A 13912-nucleotide genomic window follows, 5' to 3' on the forward strand; every position below is an offset into this window, starting at 1 on the left:
TGACAAAGTGGTTAATTAGGGAGTTCACTGCGGTATGGACTTTCAAGGTCACATTTGTCTATCAGGTTTTACACCTTAGTCCCCAAAGCTGCTTCCCCCACTTTCAGCCAAATATACTTCTCTTATTTCATCAGTTTTACATAGTGCATGTCTGAGTAAGATTTCACTTTATAAAAGAGTTCCTCAACTTAAAAGAAAAATTTGAAAATGTGGTCCATACTCTCTAAGGTTCAGAAAAATTAAGTGACTTTTCCGAGGTCTCTTAGCTCAGTAGTAGCAGAGTCAGAATTTGAACAGAATGAGACATCCAGTGAGACAGAAGGTATGCCTAGCAGCAGTCATATTATGCATGCATGCTGTCAATCATTCATTCATTTCTTCAACATATGTCACATATACAACTTACCTGCAATACTCATTTACAAAATAGACTAGATCAGTTGATTTTTGTTGTTGTTGTTGTTTAGTCTCTAAGTCATATTTGACTCCTTTGTGATCCTATGGACTGTAGCCCACCAGGCCCCTCTTTCATGGGATTTTCCAGGCAAGAATACTGGAGTGGGTTGCCATTTCCTTCTCTAAGGGATATTCCTGACCCAGGGATTGAACCCACATCTCCTGCATCAACAGGCAGATTCTTTATCACTGAGCCACCTGGGAAGCCCCGTTGGTCTTTATCTCCCACCAAGTTACCAAGGAGAGTGGTAAGGATTCAAAGGAATGAAATATGCTCTGATAAATACCATCATCTTAGCAGACAAGAAACCAACAATAATAATGAAACTTAACCCCTTCCTGCCAAAGGAATTACACATAAGAGATATATAGTTATAAAAGTAAAAGTACCGGGATAATTCTTTCTAGAGGGAGAAAAGTATTGTAAGTCAAAATTCAGGGACTTCCCTGGTGGTCTAGTGGTTAAGAATTCACCTTCCAATGTAGGAGATGTGAGTTTGATCTCTGGTTGAGGAACTAAGATCCCACCTGCTTCAGAGAAACAAAGTCCACCCACTGCAACTACTCAGCCTGTGAGCTTCAAAGCTCAGCTCATGGAAAGCCCGTGTGCCTCAGCGAAGATCCCCGAGTGCCACAACTAAGACCCGATGTGGCAAAATAAGTATTTTTTTTTAATAAATCAATATTTAAAAGTAATAATGAGGAATATTTCTGTGAAATGCACTACATTAATACTGATAGAATAGGAAACAGTTGAAGGAGGTATAGGCCATGCATGTAAGAAGCTTATAGTATAATAAAGGCCAAAGACAGTCTACAAACAGCCATGAGCAAAGTGACAAATAGTTGAAAGACCAGGGTAAAATCAAAGTACTGACAGTTTTTTTTTTTTTAAAGAGATTTAAAGGAGAGAAAGACCCTATTTGGTTAGGGAAATCCAGGAAGTCTTTGTAAGGGACTTTGTAAAGGAGAGTCTAAAGGAAGAGGACTATGGCCTATTCTCTGAAAGGTACACAGATGTTGAACAAGCAGATCTTGAGGAATCAACAGAGCGAAGGCCAATTTAAGTAAAAGAAAGTACATGCAAAGACACGAATGGGGAGGATTATGAGCTGTATCCCAGAACAAGCTGTTGAGAATAGGCTGTACATGGGCTAGTTTCAGGATAAAAGCCTGAACAGATGAGTTAGGAACACATGGTAGAAACAGCCTGGAATGGAAAGCTGCAAAGTGTTATGTTCTACTGAACAGAAAGTGAAGGGGAGTCATCAAAGGCTTCTTAGAGCCCTGGTTGTGACAGGTGGGTTATGTGGACAAGCAGGTTCTCTGGGCCTCAGATTGTCACGTATGCTTCATGCCCTGCTACAAGCACTGCTTTAGGAATATTTATCTTACAGACTGTTCCCTCCTCTCAAATGTCAAGGAGAACAGAGGCAAAGATGATGGCCATATTAGTGTGGCAACTTGGTGCAACAAATTCAACTATCTGTACATTAGATTGGGTACAGAGTGGACAGGAGTTAGGGTAACAGTTAAGAATTTATTACAGTAGTCCAGGTAAAATGCGTTTAAAGACCCCTAACTACAACCTGGTCATGAGATGGGACACACAGTAGAAAAACACACTTGAAGGAGAAGGTGGATGACTTTGCAACCAACCGATGGGGAAAGGGAAAGCTGAGGAAAGGCCAGGCACAGAGAAGCATGACTGAGCCTGCAAGACGGAGTCACTGGGCAAGGATGGTATTTCCAAGTGACGTAGTACGAGTTGGGAGGAAGAGGAGCCAGTTTGGGGCTGAGGGTGTGGAAGATTATGCTGGATTTGGGAATCTGTGGATTTCAGAGTACCAGTGGCCATCTGGGTCAGGTTGTCCAGCAGACAGTTGGATTAGGTGGAGGTCAGGCTACATTCCTAGAGATTGTGCAAAGTGGTGAGCATTATTTAACCTATGGAGCAAGAGGTCTGCAGGATGCCCTTTGAGGATGAAGCCTTGAGAGGTGGCCACGTTTATTCCTAAACTTGGGGAAAAAGAGTCACGGAGAGGTAAGAAGTCACACAGGGGTAGGAAGGAGGTCGGTCATGCTTTGGGACTCCAGAGGTGTCAGATAACTTATCCTAGTTCCTCCAGATTCCCTCTCCTGCTTCCTACACTCTGCTCTCAGGCCCAAGTGTGCCCCATGTGGCTCTGTGTCTTGGGCTTAAAGATGTGCTGAGTCAAAGGGGAGTCTAGCAGGAGACACAGAGGAGGGAGGAGAGGGAGAGTTTGCGTTGGACTGGCTGTGATCTACTCACTGCGCCTCTCAAAGTGTTAGCACCTGCTATGCATGATTCTCCTTCCAGGCTCCGTAACTTTCCCTCACCTTGTCCCTTGGGGTCCAGGAGTGATAACTATTCGGCTGCTGCCATTTCTGAATTCATCCCATACCTTACGACTCCCTTAGCTCTGCCTTCAGTTTTGTACTTAGCTTTTTATAACATGTATAACACTTAATACATTATGCTAATTTGAGTGGTCTACTTATTTCCTGCTGGGACCCCAAATGATATACTTCCTATACCTTAATATTAACAGTAAGTGTTAACTAGGGGTATGACTGGGAACACTGACATTGTCCTAACCCCTATCAATAGCTCCTTTTCTTTATAGAAATCAACAGCAAAATTTAATTTCAGCCACAATTCTACCTAGTCCTTCAACTCCTCAGAAATTGACATGCAACTGAATAAAGGGGACCTTTGCTAATCAAACTAAGCTGTTGTTCATTGTCTTTAGTCACTAAGTCATGTCTGACTTTTTGTGACCCCATGGACTGGAGCTCGCCTGGCCCCTCTGTCCATGGGATTTCCCAGGCAGGAATACTGAAGAGGGTTGCCATTTCCTTCTCCAGGGGATCTTCCCGACCCAGGCATCGAACCTGAGTCCCTGCATCTTCTGCACTGGCAGCTTTATGGCCGAGCCACACCTAGGCCTAAAACCATTAGCACATTTTTGATAAAGATGCTGACTGATGCATGAAGAAAGTAAACACATAGATAAGAGGGAAGCATCCTTGATTCTTGATACTCTCAAGATGGGCGCAACTATCAGTCAAACGCTCTAGGAGTAAAAAAGAATCCCTGCTCTTTGGCTGTCTGAAACAGTCTCTCCAGGAGGTCAATGGCCAGCCACTGTTGACAGCTGAGCTTCTCACAAGCTTCTCCACTTTCAGAGCTGTATCTTACACTGATTTCTCCCGCTTAAAGAAGACTTTGAGGACAGGAATATCCAATTCCAGATATCTACCTGAATCAACCCTAGGGGCCCATGGAAACAGATGAATTCAGGATTTAGTGGTCTTTTTAAGCCACTGAATATTGGAAATATTTCAGTTCTGAGAATTATAGAAGGGGGACTTCCCTTGTGGTCCAGGGGCTAAGACTCCATGTTCCCAATGCAGGGGTCCAGGTTTGATCCCTGGTCAGGAAACTAAACCACAACAAAGATCAAAGATCCCATATGTTGCAACTAACACCTGGCACAACCAAATAATTTTTTCTTTTTTTAAGAAAAACTATAGAGGGAAATTTCAGTAATTCTGGGGTACAGGGAGCCTGGTTTCGTTTCTGAAACTTCATCTGTCCTTGCAGTATAAAAAAACATCTGAGAATGGGGTTTCGTGGCCTTGGCAGGGATAAGTTTTAGATTTCAAGAGAGAAGGAAGGAGGCTTTGAGTTAGGAAACATGTCTAAGTGGTGAATAAGCACAGGCATTGAGGTTTTTAAGAGCAGCTGGGTTTGGCAAATATGAGGCTGTTCCTTCTCTCCCTTTTTGTTTTCTTCTCTCCTTTGCATAGTGAGGCAGGCTTCTGGGGTCTCTGAGTATTTCTCTGGTCACTGGTCAGACCCGCAGGAGCGCTTCTCTGATTCTGAGAAACACTTTGAGAATGAGCTGTTCTGAGAAGCTTCCAAGCCTTTCAGCATGGCAGGACCAGGGGTGGCAGATTTCTGATGAGAGATGGTCCTGCTTTCAGGGCTCTGCATCAAAAGTCATACGGCTGGCAGATGCTGCTAAAAAAGCAAGCACATTCCATTCAAGGCGGTGCTTCTAGCATACCGCAGCTGAAGAAGGGACATACTCTGGGTTAGAGCCAAGGCTGAGTGTTGGAGAGTGACTTCAGAGGTGACTTCTCTCCCCTTAAAAAGGAAACTACCAGGAAGGGATTCTAACCCATGAAACAAGTCACTAAGGTTGCTTTTACTATCCCCAAGCTCATGGCTCACAAAACTATTGTTAATCCTGGTCTCACCATGTAGCTTTAGGAATGAACACACTATCCTATGATGGGTATGTTTTAAGTCATGCCTTCTATGCATTTAATATTTTCAACAGAAATGCACATCAAGATTTGCTATAAATAATCCTGATGAGGATAATCAAAAGTTGTGGCCACGTGACTTCCTAGTTTTCTTTCACTTTGATTTATATCTGCTGTGTTCTTTGAGATAAGAGAGACTCCTATTTATTACTGCTAATTCCTTGACACAGAATCCCCCTGAAGGATATGTATCATTTCCCTTTTCTCCCAAACATACATGCATGTTAAAAATCTTTCCCGTAAGTGGGGAAATTTATAGCAAACAAAAAATTGCTGCCTCGGTTCAAGTTTTCAGAGAAATCCTGAAGGGACTGAAGCAAGTATATTTAGCTAAGCTGCGCAACAACAACGCGAGGCTAATGGGAAGAAGGAGGGAAAGCGTGACTAGAAAAATGTTGATGGCAATAATTGGACAGTCTCAAAATGACAGCTCTGTGACATGAATGCAGAGTTGAATTCATTTTATTTATCTTTGACTGCCTTGGGTCTTCATTGCTGCACGCAGGCTTTCTCTAGTTGCGATGAGTGGGAGCTACTCTTCATTGTGCTGTGTGGGATTCTCATTGCCGTGGCTTCTCTTGTCTCCGAGCGCGAGCTCAGTAGTTGCGGCGTACAGGCTTAGGTGACCCATGGCATGTGGGATCTTCCCAGACGAGGGATCGAATTCATGCTCCCTGCATTGGCAGGTGGGTTCTTAACCACTGGACCACCAGGGAAGCCCTAAGTTCATTTTTAATAATAAAACGTCTCATCTGCACTGTGTTGTTAGGTCTGAGACAGTGCTCTGAGCACCTGCCCATGGACTATCTGATTTCGTCCTCACGTCAACGCTCTGAAGTGTAGGTACTGTGGGTATTCACATTTGCTAGATGCTGAAACTGTGGCCCAGCCACACAGTTTGCAAACAGTAGATTAAGTATTCAAATTTGGGTCGGTCTGACTCCAACATTTCTCCAGCAAATGTATTTCATTTCATTTCTCCAACAAATATAAATTGGGCACCCACTCTAAGTCAGGCATTGGTAATGGGCAGACAGTGGTGTCTGTCTGCAGGACGTTTATAATCTAGTAGTGGTGATGAACATTAATCACATATTTGGGTTAGAACTGTCATACATACCACGAACAAATGGGAGAAGATATTCTCTTATATATTGTAAATCCCAAGAGAACGCCTGTGTCAGATTCCCAGGAAATACTGCTTGAATGGCGGACTAACCCTAGTCTTAGTAGAGGACCAGGATGGTTTCTCTAAGGTCTTGACCCTTGAGACATTAAGGATGATTTGGGCTGACTAGAAGTTGGAAGAAGCTTGCCAGAAAGGAGTGATTTAAGCTGTCCACCTAAAGTACACAATTCCGGGAAGAACTTTAGCAGTTAGAAGAGATACAAAGTAGTCCAAAGTTGAAGCACGGAGGGTGGGCGAGTGTAAGTGAGGGTCAGTTCAGTTCAGTCACTAGGTCGTGTCCAGCTCTTTGCAACCCCATGGACTGCAGCACACCAGGCTTCCCTGTCCATCACCAACTTCTGGAGGTGGCTCAAACTCATGTCCATTGAGTCAGTGATGCCATCCAACCATTTCATCCTCTGTCATCCCCTTCTCCTCCTGCCTTCAATCTTTCCTAGCATCAGGGTCTTTTCCAATGAGCCAGTTCTTTGCATCAGGTGGCTAAAGTATTGAAGTTTCAGCTTCAGCATCAGTCCTTTCAATTAATATTCAGGACTAATTTCCTTTAGGATGGACTGGTTGGATCTCCCTGCAGTCCAAGGGACTCTCAAGAGTCTTCTCCAACACCACAGTTCAAAAGCATCAATTCTTCAGCACTCAGCTTTCTTTATAGTCCAACTCTACAGTCCAACTCCAACTTTATAGCCCAAGGTTCAAGTGAGAGTAGCCAAAGATAAACTATAAAGGTAAGAAGGGCAAGCTATCCAGGGTCATGTGAGCCATATAAAGATTTGGACTTCCTGGTGGCGCAGTACATAAGAATCTGCCTACCAATGCAGAGGACGGGTTCAACCCCTGGTTCAGGAAGATGCCACATGCCTCGGAGCAACTAAGCCCATGCACCACAACCTCTGGGCTCGAGTGCTCCAACTACTGAAGCCCACATGCCTAGAGCCTGTGCTCCACAACAAGAGAGGCCACCGCAGTGGGAAGCCTGTGCACCGCAATGAAGAACAGACCCTGCTCGCCACAAGAGAAAGTCCGAGTGAAACAACAAAGAGCCCGTGCAGCCACACATAAATAATTTTTTAAAAACAGATTTTAATCTTGATGCTAAGAGCAACAGGTTTCCAGGGAAGGATTTTAATAAGGAGAATATCACCCATAGGTTTCCACTGATCACTCTTGCTGGAGTGCAGTCAGCGGGAAGGTCAGTTAGAAATCTGTCACCATGGTCCAGACTTGGATTAGGATGATGGCAGCAGAGAACGGGAGAAGTGAGTAGATACTTAGGAGGCAAATCCCTAGAAATGAAGGATAAGAGGGGAATTGTGTCCATCAGGGTGCCTGAATTAGTTATCTATTGCTGCAAGACAAATTACCTCAAACAGTAAGTATTTAGTATCTCACGTAGTGTCTTGAAAGGCCAAAGACCTAGGAACAGCTTACCTGGGTGGCTCTGGCTCAGTCCTTCACGAGGCTGATGCGAAGCTGTTGGCAGGCGCCGCAACATTCTTAAGTTTCACTGGGGCTAGAGGATTTGCTTTCAATCTCACTCACACGATTGACTGCAGGCCTCAGTTCCTTACGACATGGGGAATGCTTGATGTGAAGACTGGTTCGCCCCAAAGCGAATAGTCAGAAAAAGAGAGAGTATGCAAAGTGACCAAGAAGAAAGCTGCAGTGTTGCTCACGACCAGTCTCAGAAGAGACACGCCATCACTTCTGCCACCTTCTACGGTTAACACAGACCAAGTCTGACACAATGTGGGAGGGGGCCACACAAGGACATGAGGGGACTACACAGGAGACACAGCCTGCTAGGGGCCACCTTGGAGGCTGATTGCCACTGTGCTCGTTGTGAAAAAGACGGCACTTTCTAAGGAGGGTAGTTTGAGAAGTTGTGTCTATGTATGAATAGTTGTTTTGTCTTCTTACACAGGGACAATTTACAAAGATGTGCGCAAGGAAAAGAAAGCCCACAAAGGAATAAAGACCACACTGGGAGCAGCAGAAGCTGCTATCACCCCCTACACCCAAGGGCCAAGAGGAGGGAGAGGTTGCTGGAACTGCGAAGGTGAGAGAATCATGGACAGCAGGCCCACCTTGAGAGAAGCTGAGTTATTCTGTCGGGAGACACGGGCCTGGACACGCGAGGAGCTGACTGCTACCACCTTTCTCTAGCTATATGTTCAGTGACATCACAGGGGTATCCACATAGGTTTTGGTTGGCAGTATAGCAGAGATACTAGTGAATAAAGAACCAGAACTTCTTTTTTTTTTTTCTTTCAGAGACCCACTTGTTAAACATTTACAAGCACACTGCTGGACACAGCCAGCCTGAGGCAACCTCTCAATGTGGGAACTAAGAAAACTCACACTCACTCTCAAGTTAGGAGGACCAAACTCAACCAGGAAGCCAGGGAACACTGGGGCCTCTTGACTCGATCAATCACTCTTGACTTTGTCTACTCGAACCATCCCCTGGGGGAGAGAGCAAGTAAAGGAGGGTGGAGCATGTATCCAGCACACAAGGCTGCGCATCAAATATGATTCTCCAGCTCCTTCCGTGAACAACCATGTAGACGGCAATTCAATTCACTGGGCACTGAGAAAAGACAAAGCATCAGTTGTCACAATCTCTTTTAATTATAAATTTGTACCCATCCATATCCCTCCTGCTTCCCCACATCGGGGGGGTAACTTTGGCAAACAGCTGAACACTGGATTTTCTGATAGAGTCAGAGAATGAGTTCATTTTTTTGTTTAACTTTTTTAAATAATAGAAATTGACTCTAATTGAGAGAATTTATTAGAAAGGTGTGAGAGAGCTCAGAGAACTGAAAAAGGACTTGAAGAACGAGGCTCATGAAGGCAGAAACAGGGCAACTCTGAATCACCCAAGTGGTAGGAAGTAATCAATGATCTCAGAGCACCTCTGATGAAGAAAATCCTTCACCAATTATTTTTTTTCTTTCATAACAACCCTTGAGTTATTCTGTTCAAGATGCACTGTTGGAGGGCTTCCCTGGTAGGCCAGTGGTTAAGAATCTGCCTTGTGATGCAAGGGACACCAGTTCTATCCCTGGTCTGGGACGATCCCACATGCTACAGAGCAACTAAGCCCTGCACCACAACTACTGAGCCTGCGCTCGAGAGCCTGGGAGCCGCAACTACTGAGCCCATGCATTGTAACTACTGAAGCCCATGTGCCTAGAGCCTCTGCTCCACCACAACAGAAGCCAATGCAATGAGGAGCCCACGCCTGCAACCAGAGAAAGCCCTCGTGCAACAACAAAGACCCACCATAGCCAAAAACTAAAATAAATATATCTTTTAAAAAAAGATGCACTGTCCTAGAGTGAAATTTGATTGGCCAGCTTCAGTCACTAACTACTCTTGGCAAGGAGAAACCAAGGGTTCCTTAACAGGCTCACTGGGACTCAACAATAAGGAGACAGGAATCCCCAAAAAGGGATTCATAATTAAGAACAGGAGGGCAAATGGATGCTGGGAAGCCAAGGAGCAGCAAATGTCCACTGCAGCCTGGGACATGACTTTGCTCCAGGGTCCCTCCTCATTTGGCAGGGAGGGAAAGGAACCACTTTCAGATCATTAATTCTGAAAGTAACAAGGAAATAACTGTTCTTTAAAAATCTCTAGGCATAATGTCAATAGTTCAGAAATGTCACACGATTTGACATTAAGAGAATTAATCTTGGAAAATCACAGGTATGTAAATAAACGTGGAAACTAAAATAAATAGCATACTGAAAGAAAAGCTGAAATGTGCTGATGTTTTAAAAGGAAGGTCAGATGCCAAATATCAAACCTGATGAAAAGATAAGTGTGTTCCAGTTGCATTCGGAGGAAGTGGAAAATCTAGAGTTACAACAAAATAGGCTGTAAGTACTCGGAGTTTGTGGGATGCTTTCTGGAATACCTCAGTTGTAACTATGAGCTAAGAGAAAACGCTTGATGTTTAAGACCATGGGTCCCCTGACCTGCAATGCTCTGCTCTGCTCTCTTATCCGCTCATCTAAGCCCTGCTGTCCTTTAAGACCCTGCTCACATGTCTTCTCTCAGAGGTTCCTGGACCAGCTCAATCCATCCAGCCCAGTTCACAATTAAATGGCACTTCTTGTTCCATGCACTCGGCACTTCCTCAATGTCCCCACAGGTGGTTTCACATCTTCTGATGTGTGCATCCTGATCCTCATCGAGTCCAAGAATGTTGCAGGCAGGACCTCTGTCTTAGGATGATAATAAGTTGGCTGCGGAGGTTTAAAGTAACTTTTTAAAACTTTGGTCTTTCTTCCGTTTTCTAGTTCCTCTTCTGCCTTCACCCTGAAAGTGAGGACCTTAGCAAGGATTTGCCTCTTCTCCCTCTTTTTTTTTCTGCCTCACAGTGTTCTTGAGAGAAGTAATGAAAGCGTACATGTAAGAGACCAGACTTAAACCCACGTTTTAATTCTGTTTGCTGCTCTTTCCCCTGTCAGCCAAAATCTAAGTGCACAGGAAGATCCTTGAAATGGTTACTAATATTGATGGTATTTGTTTCGTGCTGCACGCCGTTTCTCAATGATCTCATCCACTTGGGCAGTTTCAGCTGTGATCTTTAAGAGGGTGACTTGCCATCTGCCTTCGGCTGATTCATCTTCCAAGCCCCGGGCCCGTATTTCCAATGGGAAGTTCTGTAAACATCTCAGACTCAACACTTCCTGAATCAAACTCATCTTTCCATACAAACCTAATCCTTCTTTTTACTGAGGTACCTGATCACAAGTTATAACTGAGCTAGATGTGACTTCAGCTTGAAATACCAGAAATGTCCTAGCTCCAGCATCTCCCATTCACTCTCTCCCATCCAATATCCTAGTAGAGAATACCTTGTGTTTCTAATGTTCTTTTTTCTCTGCAGCCCTATGTCTGACTTTCATTAAATCTCAACTGGAACCTTACAAGAATGTCCTGGCTAGTCCCGCTATCTCTGCCCCCTCCTGCCACCACCTCAGCCTGTGCTCTGCACTGTCATTAGAGTTCTTTTCCTAAAACACTGATAAGATTTCATCAAAGTCCAGCACCCTCCCCACATACATCAGAGCTTTTAGTCTCCTTCTTACTGCGTGTAAGCAGTCAAAGCTGTTCACAGTTTCCAGCCCCCGCCAAACTTTCTAGCCTCATCTCTGCAAACTCCAAACCTAATACCACCCTCTATTTCACATTCCCAAAATACAACCTCCATTGTCACACAGTTAATTCAGTTAAAGTTGCTTCCATTGTCTTCAATAGTCTTGCCACCCAGGATCTTCTTAATCTTACATCTTCTAAACCACTTTACTAATTTTAACAGTTAAAATCAATTGTTCTTTTCAAGTAGTAAATACTCATTACCAAGAACTAAATGTGCTTTGGGGAAACTTACATACATGATCACAGGAATCCTCACCACAATTGAGTAAGTTGGGTATTACATGACCACAATCCCTTACCCAAAGTCATGAGGCGAATCGTGCTTCCAAATTTAGGATGTCTTGCTTTTTTAGAAAGACAACAGAGTGGACTGAGTCTCAGTTTCCCTATCTGTAAAATGGAAAGGGTAAGAACTAAGGTACTCATCTTGTGGAGTTGTTGTGAAACAGGCAATGTGTTCCACCAGAAAACTGCCTAATGAAATGGCCTGATTCAATGCATTTTGGGGATCTATTGACTTGTTATAATTCATAATACAGCAGCTTATGAACAATGCCTTGGTAGGAAAATAAACGCATCAACTTGTACAGTTACCTAATTTGTATCAGAAAAGTAACTTGGATGGTAGTAAGAGCCTTCATTTTGCTGGAAGTTGTGTTTCTTTTTCTTTCTTTACTTTCACTTCCTTCTGCTACTTACCACACCCTTTACTCAGTGTTTCCTACCAAAATCACAGGCCTTCTGCCACTGCAGTAAAAATGGTTTCTTCAGTTTTCTGGCCCTGGAGAAGGAAATGGCAGCCCACTCCAGTACTCTTGCCTGGAAAATCCCATGGACGGAGGAGCCTAGTAGACTACAGTCCATAGGGTCGCAAAGAATTATTATTAATAAATAATTTTTCTCTGGCCAAAAGAAAAAAAGAAAAAATTATACTAGATAATTATTCCCTTCCTCTCTGACAAAAACACTTCATGACAATTGTGCTAATTTTAGGAAGTCATGAAAACAGTATTAACAAACTCATCTCCTTTACTCTTCCATGGGATGTAGACGAGATCAAGAATGTAGTGCTGGCAGGGATCTTGAAGTTCAGCCGGTACATATGATCTGGGCTTATTTAATTATCTAGAGGCAAATCTCGTTTTATTGCACTTCTCAGATTTTGTGCTTTTTACAAATTGAAAGTTTGTGGCTACCCTGCATTGAGCAAGTCTACTGGCACCATTTTTCAAAAGGCATTTGCTCACTTCATGTTTCTTGTCACCGTTGGTAATTTTCATAATATTTCAAACTTTCATTATATTTGTGTGGTGATCTGTGATCAATGACCTTTGATGTTACTATTGTAATTGTTTTGGGGCACCATGAACTGTGCCCACGTAAGATGGCAAACAATTGATAAATGTGTATATTCTGATTGCTCCATTGATGGATTAGTCCCCCATCCCTTTTCTCGGGCCTCCCTTATTCTTTGAGACACAACATTACTGTAATTAGGCCAGTTAATAACCCTACAATGGCCTCTATGTGTTCAAGTGAAAAAAAGAATTACACACCTTTCACTTTGAAATTGTCAGCAGGGTGACAATATACAGGTTATTTGTACTCTTTTCCCAATACTGAACCAATCCGTTGTTCCATGTCTGGTTCTAACTGTTGCTTCTTGACCCGCATATAGGTTTCTCAGGAGAAAGGTAAGGTGGTCTGGTATTCCCATCTCTTTAACTTTCCACAGTTTGTTGTGATCCACAGTCAAAGCCTTTAGCGTAGTCAATGAAACAGATGTTTTCCTGAAATTCCCTTGTTTTCTCTATGATCCAACGAATGTTGGCAATTTGATCTCTGGTTCCTCTGCCTTTTCTAAATCCAGCTTGTACATCTGGAAGTTCTCGGTTCACTTACTGCTGACGCCCAGTTTGAAGGATACTCTTGATATGCTGAGTTATGCTGATCGATGTCCAAATGTTAACCAACCTTGCATTCCTGGAAACCACCCCATCCCAACCACTTGTTCATGATGTATTATCCCTTTTTTCTTATTAAATTTGATTTGCCAAAATTTTGCTAAGGATTTTTGCATCTATGCTCATGAGGAATATTGTCTGTAACAGTTTTCCTTTCTGTAACATCTATGCTTAGTTTTGGTGGCAAGTTAAGTATTGGCCTCACGAAACGAGTAGAAAAGTATTCCTTTCGTCTATCTTTTCTGAAATAGTTTTTGAAAATTTGTATTATGTCTTCCTTAAATGCCTGATAAAATTCATCAGTGAAGCCATCTGAGCCTGGAGTCGTTTGTGGCAAGATTTTAAGCCACTAATTCAGTTTCATTAGTAGGTGTAAGATTATTTGGGTTTTCTACTTCTTGTTATGTCAGTTTGATAAATAGTGTCTTTCAAGAAAGCTACTTCATCTGAATTGGACAATTTACAGACACAAGCTGCTTATAGTATCTCCTTTTATCCTTTAAGGTCTGTAGACTCTGTAGTTGAGCCCCCTCTTTTATTCCTGATGTTGCTGACTTGTATCTTCTCTCTCTCTTTTTTTTGGCCATGCTGTGCATGCAGGATCTTCCCCAGCCAGGGACAGACCCTGTGCTGTGGAAGATCCAAGTCTTAACCACTGGAGTGCCAGGGTTTCCTGTACCTTCTCCCCCCCCCCCCCCCCCCCCCGCATTGATCTTTTCAAAGAACCAACTTTTGGTTTCATTAACATTCTCTGTTTTCATCTAGTTTCTGTTTC

At 43.3% G+C, this 13912-nt stretch overlaps 1 long non-coding RNA gene across 1 annotated transcript; it reads left to right on the forward strand.

The window, feature by feature from the left end:
- Window positions 1-7283: 7283 nt before the first annotated feature.
- Window positions 7284-9761, forward strand: LOC132657248 (uncharacterized). Its single transcript, XR_009595117.1, has 2 exons — window positions 7284-8057; window positions 8273-9761. It is a non-coding gene; the product is annotated as an uncharacterized LOC132657248 (long non-coding RNA).
- The last annotated feature ends 4151 nt before the right edge of the window (window positions 9762-13912 follow it).

The sequence above is a fragment of the Ovis aries genome, chromosome 10 (assembly GCF_016772045.2).
Source record: "Ovis aries strain OAR_USU_Benz2616 breed Rambouillet chromosome 10, ARS-UI_Ramb_v3.0, whole genome shotgun sequence".
NCBI classification, from domain to species: Eukaryota; Metazoa; Chordata; class Mammalia; order Artiodactyla; family Bovidae; genus Ovis; species Ovis aries.